This window comes from Notamacropus eugenii, chromosome 1, assembly GCF_028372415.1.
Source record: "Notamacropus eugenii isolate mMacEug1 chromosome 1, mMacEug1.pri_v2, whole genome shotgun sequence".
In the NCBI taxonomy this organism is placed as follows: domain Eukaryota; kingdom Metazoa; phylum Chordata; class Mammalia; order Diprotodontia; family Macropodidae; genus Notamacropus; species Notamacropus eugenii.
Genome location: NC_092872.1, coordinates 679125073 through 679134271, shown reverse-complemented (window position 1 = coordinate 679134271; position 9199 = coordinate 679125073).

The window sequence follows — 9199 nt, the reverse complement described above, 5'->3', positions numbered from 1 at the left end:
CAGGATAATTGGGCTGTCAATAGAAAAGGACAGGGTGGCAGGTGGAAAGAGTGCACGATAGAGGCTTGAGGGCTGGATCTAAATCCTGCCTCCAGCACTGTGACTGTGAGTAAAACAGTTAACCTCTGAAGTTACTGTCATCAGTAAAATAGCATAACAATACTTGTACTAACTACTGCAGTAGGCTATGAAACCCTATAAAATAGGGTTTAACAAACCCTAAAGCAGTCTAGTAGTGTGTTATTAGTGCTGGCTTTCTGTTAAAACATAAAACAAGTAGTTTGTCTTTGAATACTTCTATTTTTGTCACTTTTCACCCTATTGGTTTCCTCTTGTTGAGAAAACTGTCCTTATCTCTTTTGGTCTCTTCAGATATGAGTTGATGTCTTAGGTGTTATACCTGATAAATTTTACTGGCTTTACAGTCTGGACTGCCATATTTTATTAATGGAGGCTCTAGTAAATCCTATGAGGGCAAATATAGATTATCAGCTATGGTCAGGTAATGTAGATTCTGCTCTTGCAAAGGGACCAGTAAATATTTTGGATCTGATTCTGAAGATTTCTTCCTTCCTAACCAATTCTGATCGTGAGGTTGAAGGGCTATTTGTTCACTCCATGGACTTTCTGTTCCTTCCGTAGTAGGAACCAGTACAAACTCTATGTTGTCACTGAATATAATTCAGTGAATGAATGGGGATTTGAGCAATGAGAACTCACAGAGAGCCAGACCTTCTAGTTATAATGATCTTGGCATCTTTCCCACTACATCTTTAATTATATGCATGCTCATTCCACATGCTTCCACAATGGTTCCCTTTCCACTCCTCCGAAGCTATCGTTACAATTTTACTTTGAATTTCAATCTTGATTAAGCAATTTCACTTGTCAATGAGTTTCCAGTTCTTAAGTTGTCTTCTGGGTAGGAAAAAAGGAGGGATATGTAGGATCCATGAGGAGGGAGGGAGTAAGCATTTATATAGTGCCTACTATGTGCTAGGCACTGTGCTAAGTATTTTAAAAAATCTCACAACAATACTGAGAAGTAGGGGCTATTCTACAGTAGAGGAAATAGTAACTTGTGCAGGGTCACACAGCTTGTTAAGTGTCTGAGGCCAGATTTGAACTTGGGTATGTTGTCCTGAGTTCAGGCCCAAAGCATTGTCCCCCTACATTCTTTTCTCCCTTGACAATTTCATTCTCTTCTATGGGTTTAATTGTTAGTTTTATGCATATGACTCAGAAATTCATACATATTAATATCTGGAGCAATGTCCCTGTGATATCCAGCTAGCTACTGAACATTTCCCTATGGCTATCCCACTGGCGTGTCAGTCTCAACATGTACCGCCTTCCCCTTAAACCTGGCCCTTGTACCATTTTCTGTGTTTCTGTTCATGGCACCATAAAATGGAGAAAGTGCTAGATTTGGAGTACAGAGGACCTATGGTTCAAATTCCTTCTCTGACCTTTACGAATAAAGAGATTTTGGACAAATCTTTCTTATTAGGGGTTTTGGTTTCCTCTTCTACAGGATAGGATTTGACAAGGCCTTTCACCTTAAGTTCTATGAACCTATGACCATTATACCAGGATTACTGTATTTCATATACATTTTCAGTCAGACAAAAAATATTTAAGCGTCTACTATGATTTACACTCTGCCAGGAATACAAAGAAAATTAAGAGTTTCTATTATACAAATAAGCTGTATATGGGATAAGTAGGAAATAAGAGGAAGTGACTCTGAGGTCTTAAAGGCTATGCTAACAAAACACAAGTTCTAGAAGGTTCTGTAACACTGGACGTGCTTTGAGTATGGTCCCAGCTACAAAACAAGTCTGTTTTCTAAGGATTTCCCTATCTAATGACCAATAGATGGGCACTTGGTGATAATTTTTTTTTTTTGGTAACCCATGAAACAAAGGAAAATACAGAATGGCATTTACTCCCGTGTAGCCTGGTCACAGATGGTGGAAGAGACTTTGATATAAATGAGCAGGTATTTTTTTAGACCATGGCCAAGCATTTTTCCTTCCCTGATAGGGGAATCTATGGCTAAGGTTTTCCTTAAGCCCTAACCTGACAGGATACCTCCCTAATTCTGGAGCCATTGAGTGGTATAACCTAAATCCTGTTAGGGCTCTAGGCACACATTTGGGCGCTAGGCTCTAGGCATTGGTGGAACAACATGTGAGAAAATGACTAATTCTTCTACCCATAAGGAAGGGGAAAGTAGAGGGAGGAAGAGGGAATGGAATGCTCATTGTGACATCTTACAAATCCAGATATTCACCATTATTGCTCCCTCCAAAATTACCTCCTACTTTCTTCTCCATGTAGATTGACTCAGTTTTTGATACTCTATACTTCCTCAATTCCCTCACCTCTCCCTCGTGATTGGAAGATTAGAACGTGGAGCAATAAACTTCCCAAAACCTTCCTTTATGGATGTATCACCAAGCAGTATTCACAGCACCAATGATGACTATGAATATGCCAGTGTAGTTCTGAATCACAAAGTATAAGAAACTCCATATAGAATGCAGAAGAAAAACATTTATTCAGACATCAGAAAGCCAAATCCCAACTTCATAAAACCAAATCCATCGTAGTAACCAAGAAGTCGATACACTTTAGCACTGTAGGGGACAGTGCCATTCCCAGGCCTCCTCCTTCTCCCCCCCAGGCCTTCCCACAAGCAAACACAACACTAGCTGTGCCTGCCAGTGTCCTGTCCTCTCTCCTCTGCCATAACTTTTCTCACCAACTTCCATCTCTGCTCCACCCTTCCTGTTCCACCTGCTCAAGCTCCTCCCACCACATGTGACTTAGGCTTCCATGTGATTTAAGCTGGTCACATGGGCCTATTAATGGGTAGGAAAGATCTTCAAATTAAGCAGAAATACATTAACAATACAATGCAGGGCTCCATCAGTAGCTCTGCTTAGTTTGACTTTGTAGAACATCATATTCCTGCCTCACCTCAACCTTCTCAGCTTATTTTTTGGGTGTCACCTTGAGGGCAGCAGGGATTGTCTGTCTTTTTTGCTTCTCTCTAGTTTAGCACAGTGCTTAGCACATAGTAGGTGCTTAATAAATATTTATTTAATTGAATTATTTAAGTATGCTGAATGCAAGCCTTGCCCAGAGACATCAAATTCAGTTTACTACTAGAAATGAATCCTGTCAGTTTTGACATTCTCACTATAAACAAAACTAGAAGACTAGGAATGCACCACTAATTAGAAAGGGGGAGCTATATTCTCTTTGGAGAAGCAAATAAAGGAATTCTTTGAGTTAATTTTGTTGTCTACTCATAGGCAACAAGAAATATTTCATGGATTATTTGGTCACCTCATATGGCAATGCTCGTTACACATATTTGTAAAATGAATTCCATGAAAATAATTGCAATTTATACATCAACATCCTTTTCAGAAGATGGAGAGGTGTCCAAACATTACAAAGACCTCAATAAAATTAACATTTTGTTACTTGGTGACTTTAAAGCAAAGGTAGGAAAATGTGAAGATGGTGAGAATTATATTGTAATATATGGATCAAAAATAAGGAATGAAAGTGGCCAAAGACTTGTAGAATACATAGAATCCTCCTACTTGTGTTTCATGAATACTTTCTTCAAAGGAGCTTGATGAGCCCTGGGCATGATGAGCATAGTCTAGCATCACAGAAATTGAAGCTGATTATAGAAAAGGAAATGACTCATAAGGTGAAGCAGAGCTGTGAATGAATGAATGAAAAGCATGTATTATGTGTTTGCTATGGGCCAAGCCCTGTGCTTAGCATTGGGGATACAAGGATATGATTACAAAAAGTGAGATGGTTCCTGCCCTCAAAGAGCTTACATCCTAAAGACAGGTTAACATTTACAAGGTTGGTGGCCTAGTTATAGTGTTTTGGCCCAGGTAGTCATCAGCATTGGTGAAAGCGGGGAGTGAAAGAAAAGTCAATTGTCATTCCCTCTCCAGAATTAGAAATAGTCGTGTTGGATCCCCTCATATTTGTCTGATTTGTCCTTCTCTGTCTCAAATCTTTGCTGGATCCTCTTCTAGGTCATGCCCACTTAACCATGGTGAATAAGGCTGTGCCCTGGATGCTGTTCCTCAATGTTATTTCACTTGATGATCTTATCAGTTCCCATGATTTCAGTTATCATGTTTGCAGATAACTCTCAAGTCTACTTATTCAGCCCTAACCTCTCTCTTTACCTCCAGTCTTGAATCTCTAACTGCCACCTGTGACATCTTAAACTTAAAATATCTAAAACTGAACTCATCTTTTTTCCCAAACCCTTCCCATTTCCTAACTTCCCTATCAGTATTGAGGGTAATCCATCCTTGAAGTCACTCAGGTTTGCATTCTAGGTGACATCCTTGACTCCTCTTATCCTCCATATCAAATCAGTTGTCAAGTCCTGTCATTTCTAATTTTATAACGTTATACATGCTCCCTTCTCTGTGAGGGTACCAGCTAGGTTCACGCCATTTTTAGCTCACCTGGACTATTGTAATAGCTTTCTACCTCTCTCTCTCTCTCTCTCTCTCTCTCTCTCTCTCTCTCTCTCTCTCTCTCTCTCTCTCTCTCTCTCTCTCTCACACACACACACACACACACACACACACACACACACACACACACACACTATTCAGTTAACTCCAGCCTAAGCTCCCTATTACCTCCAGGATCAATTATAACATTCTCTGGCTTTTAAAGTCCTTCATAACTTTGGCTCCTTCTGACCTTTCCAGGCTTCTCACATTTTACTACTCTTCATGTACTCTCTGATCCAGTGTTACTGGCCTCTTTACTGATCCTCAGACATGACAGTGTCTCCCAACTCCAAATGTTTTCAGTGGCTGTCTCCCATGCCTAGAACTTTCTCCCTTATCACTGCCATTCCCTGGCTTCCTTCAAGTGTCAGCTAAAATCTCAGCTGCAAGAAGCATGTCTTCTTAATTAAGCACTTAATCTTAGTGCCTTTCTTTTGAGACTGTCTCCAACTAATCCTACATATATCTTATTTGTACGTAGCTGTTTTTACATCATCCTCTCCATTATACCAAGAGCTCCTTGAGAACAGGGACTTTTTTCCTCCTTTGTATCCCTAGCACTTAGCAGGGGTTGTTTTTTTGTTTTGTTTTTTTTATGACATACGGTAGGAACTCAATCAATGCTTGTTGACTGATTAACTGATTTGATTATTGTTCAGAGCAGGAGATGAAAAGTGGAGTAGTAGAGGGGCTACATAATTGACATATCTCCAAAGAGTAGGGGGAAATGTGTCCTCATCTCTTCTTGGAGTCATGCTTGTTCTTTTACAACATTCATTTTGAATGTTTTATGACTGTTGTTCTTCCCATTTTCACTGTAATAATCATTACATACATTGTTTTCTTGGTTCTTATTTCATTCTGCATCATTTCATATAGGTCTTCTCATGTTTCTCTGTATTCATCATATTCATCTCACTACATAACATTCCATTACATTCATGTTCCACTCTTTGGTTAGTCATTCCCCCGTTGATGGGCATCTGCTTTGTTTTCAGCTCCTTGCTGCCATAAAAAGTGTTGCTATAAATATTTTTATGCATATGGGGACTTTCTTCATATTTTAATAGTTGAATCTCTAGGTTGAAAGGTATGAACAGTTTAGTCACTTTGCATAATTCCAAATTGCCTTCCAGAATGGTTATACTGTATCAGTGTGCTTATCTTCTCATAACCCCTTCAACATTGACTGTTCCCATCATTTGTCATTTCTGATGCTTTGCTGGGTATGAGGTAAAAAAGTTGTTTTGATTTATTTTTCCCCTATTGTCAATGATTTGAAATGTTTTTTTTCATTTTGAATTTCTTGTGTGATAGTTAAGAGGTTGGTCAAGACTAATTTCCTTCAGATTGCTTTCTAGTTTTCCCAGCAGTTTTAATTGAAACACCTTGTAACTCTGATCAATGCAGTGATATACCACAAGTCCAAAAGAATGAAGATGAAATGTGGTGTTCACCAATGAGAGAAGTGATGAACTAAAAATGCAGAAAAAGACATTTTCAGACGTGGCTAATGTGGGAATTTTATTTTATTTTTTTGCAGCTATGTATTGAAGGATTTGCTGTTTAGTGAAAAAAAAATTTCCAAGTGAGGGATGGGTAATGGGAGACACAGATTAATAAAAAACATTATTTGACAAATAAAAATATTTTATTACAAATCTTTTTTTAAAAAAAAAAGTCTACGGATCCCTTAGGATAATACTTTTAAATGCATGAAATAAAATATGTAAGATTACAAAGAAAATCAATTATATTGGGTACAGTTATAAAATATTTTTAAAAACCAAGTTCACAGTTCCTAGATTAAGAATGTTTGAATTAGACAAGCCTTAAGGTACCTTTCAGCTCTAAGTCTGCTAATTCATCTGTGGCTATACCCTTGGACCTTTTTTCCTCTACCAGTTCTGGAACCATGAACCAAGATCAAATCAACTCTATGATTATTCCTGGCTGGCATCTATTAACTCTCGCACCTCATTATTACAATCCTAGTAATTTTCCTGAACACTACTGGATAATATGTGTTGTTAGAATGAAAACTACTGGAGGCAGAGACTGTCTTTGCTTTTTTTTTTCATTGTTCCTAGCTTTTAGCATTGGGTTTAGCACATAATAAAAGTTTAATAGAATCTTTCCTATTCATTAATTCATTTGTTCATCTCTCCATCCATCTTAAAAGTGTCTCTTTCAGGATTGTTTATAAGAATTTTGTAGACAATTTAATTTAACTGGATCAAATCTCTCCAGGACAGATTGGTTTGGGGATGCTATGTTCCTTGTTGGGCAGTTTGAGCACCTGCCTCTTGGTATGATTCTCCATATGCAAGTTGTTAGAGGGGAAGGAAGTGTTTCCTAAAGTTTTCACATGCTTGGAGAGCATGTTGCTATTGGGCATGAAAAGAGCCAGAAGCTTTGGAGAGCAGGTTCCAGAAGTGAGTATGCCTACTCCCAACTTGATTCTTCTGCTTTAGGTCAGTTTAGGTAACATCCATTACAAGAGAATTTTCCTCATCTCTCGAATTGTTAACTCTTTCATTCTTCAAAACATTCTTTACGTGACAAGAATTAAGCTAGAATACTTTTCTATTACTCTATCTTCATCATTCCCTTCTAAGGCAACCTGGGGTATGTTTGGATAGTTACTAATTTCTAGAATTAATTTCTGAAATGGAATCTAGTCATCTAAATAATTAATCAATTAGCTCTGACGCTCTTATCTGGGATTAGTAAATATTTATTTAAAAAACTGGAAAAACCTCTTTTCTTATAATCAGTTGTTTATTTCTTTGTCAAAACCCTAAATCTGTTTGGTTGTTGTCCTTCATTCTCAAAGAGGACCAAAATGACATCACTGTGTTGGTGTTAAAGTACAGTGTGTTCCACTGTGGCTGACTAGACCAATACAGACTCAGAAGTCTCTACCGCAGGTTGACCACAAATAGTCCATATGAATATTTGAATTGGAGATGTCTCCGAATTTGTGTATCTCACATTTTCTTTGAACTACAGCAATTCTGCTTTGCTTATACAGCACAGTGCCTTTTTTGATGCAGTCATGCTATGCTGGACTGTTCTGTGCCAATGTGTCTCCCATGCCTCTCAATTGATTCCAAAGTTCTCCAGAGAGACTTTAAGAATGTTCTTGTATTGCTTCTTCTGACCGTCATGTGAGTGCTTGCCATGAATGAGTTCTCCATAAAATAGTCTTTTAGGCAAATGTATATTTGGCATTTGAACAATGTGACCAGCACATCAGAGTTGCACTCTTCGTAGTAGAGTTTGAATACTTGGCAGTTCAGCTCAAAAAAGGATCTCAATTTTGGTACCTCATCTTACTAGGTAATCTTCAGAATCTTATGATTCAAATGGAAGCACTTCAGTTTTCTGGCATGGTATTGGTAGCCTGTCCAGGTGTCATAGGCATTCAACGCCAAGGTCAGCACAATGGCTCTGTAGATCTTCAGGTTGGTAGGCAGCCTAATAACTCTTCTCTTTCTACACTTTCCTTTTAGAGCCTCTCAAACACGTAGCTAGCTCTGGTCATGTGTACATCAACCTCATCATCTATGTGTATATCCCTGGAAAATATACTATTCAGAGCAGAAACCTTATTGAAAATTGGAGAATTGATACTGAAGAAAAAATACATATATAATGAATATGGAAAAGCTGTCAATAGGTTTTCGTCTCTTTCTCAACATCATAGAGTTCATACTGGAGTAAAACCTTATGAATGTAATGAAGCAATAACCTTTAGTAACTAAATATCAGAGGATTTTTACTAGAGAGAAACCATACAAATGTAATGAATATGGAAAGGCCTTTTATTTGAATATAGACTTCACTCAACATCAGAGAATCTATATTGGTGACAAACTCAAAAAATGTAATGAAAGTGAGAAATCCTTCAGATGTAATACAGTATGTTACTCAACATAAGAGAATTCACACTGGGAAAAAACCCTCCTATAAATGCAATGACTGTGGGAGATCCTTTAACCAAGGAATATACTTTGTTCAGCATCACAGAATTCATACTGGAGAGAAGTCATACATGTGTAATGAATATGGGGAGGCTTCTGGTCAGATTTCATACCTTACTGAACATTAGAGAGTTCATACTGGAATGAAACCCTATGAATTTAGTGAATATAGTAAAGCCTACAGCCATAGATATCTCCTAACTAAACATCAGAGAGTTCATAGGAGAGGAAAGTGAAGAATGTGAGAAATACAGGAAAGTCTTTAGCTCTTCATGCTTTGTTAGGAAAAATATACTTCACAATAGAGATATGAACCCTGGGGATGTGGTGGTGAAAGAAAAGTGTCTCTCATACTCAACCATCAGTTGAATATCTGAACATCAAGATAGATTGTACTTTATTCTTACCTATGATTTTGTCAGAGATGGTTAAAGGAGAACTGTATCCACCCCTCCACCCCTACTTCAATCTTATTTCTCTTTTTATTACATAAGCTGATTTCTACTAAGTAACCAAATAGAGTTAAGTATGAATTGTGACTGGGTGGTGACATAGTTCTTGAGCCTCCATTGAATTTCAACCTTTCCAAAAAAATTGTGTATGTGTGATGTTTGGAAAGGTAGCAGAATAAAAGCTTAC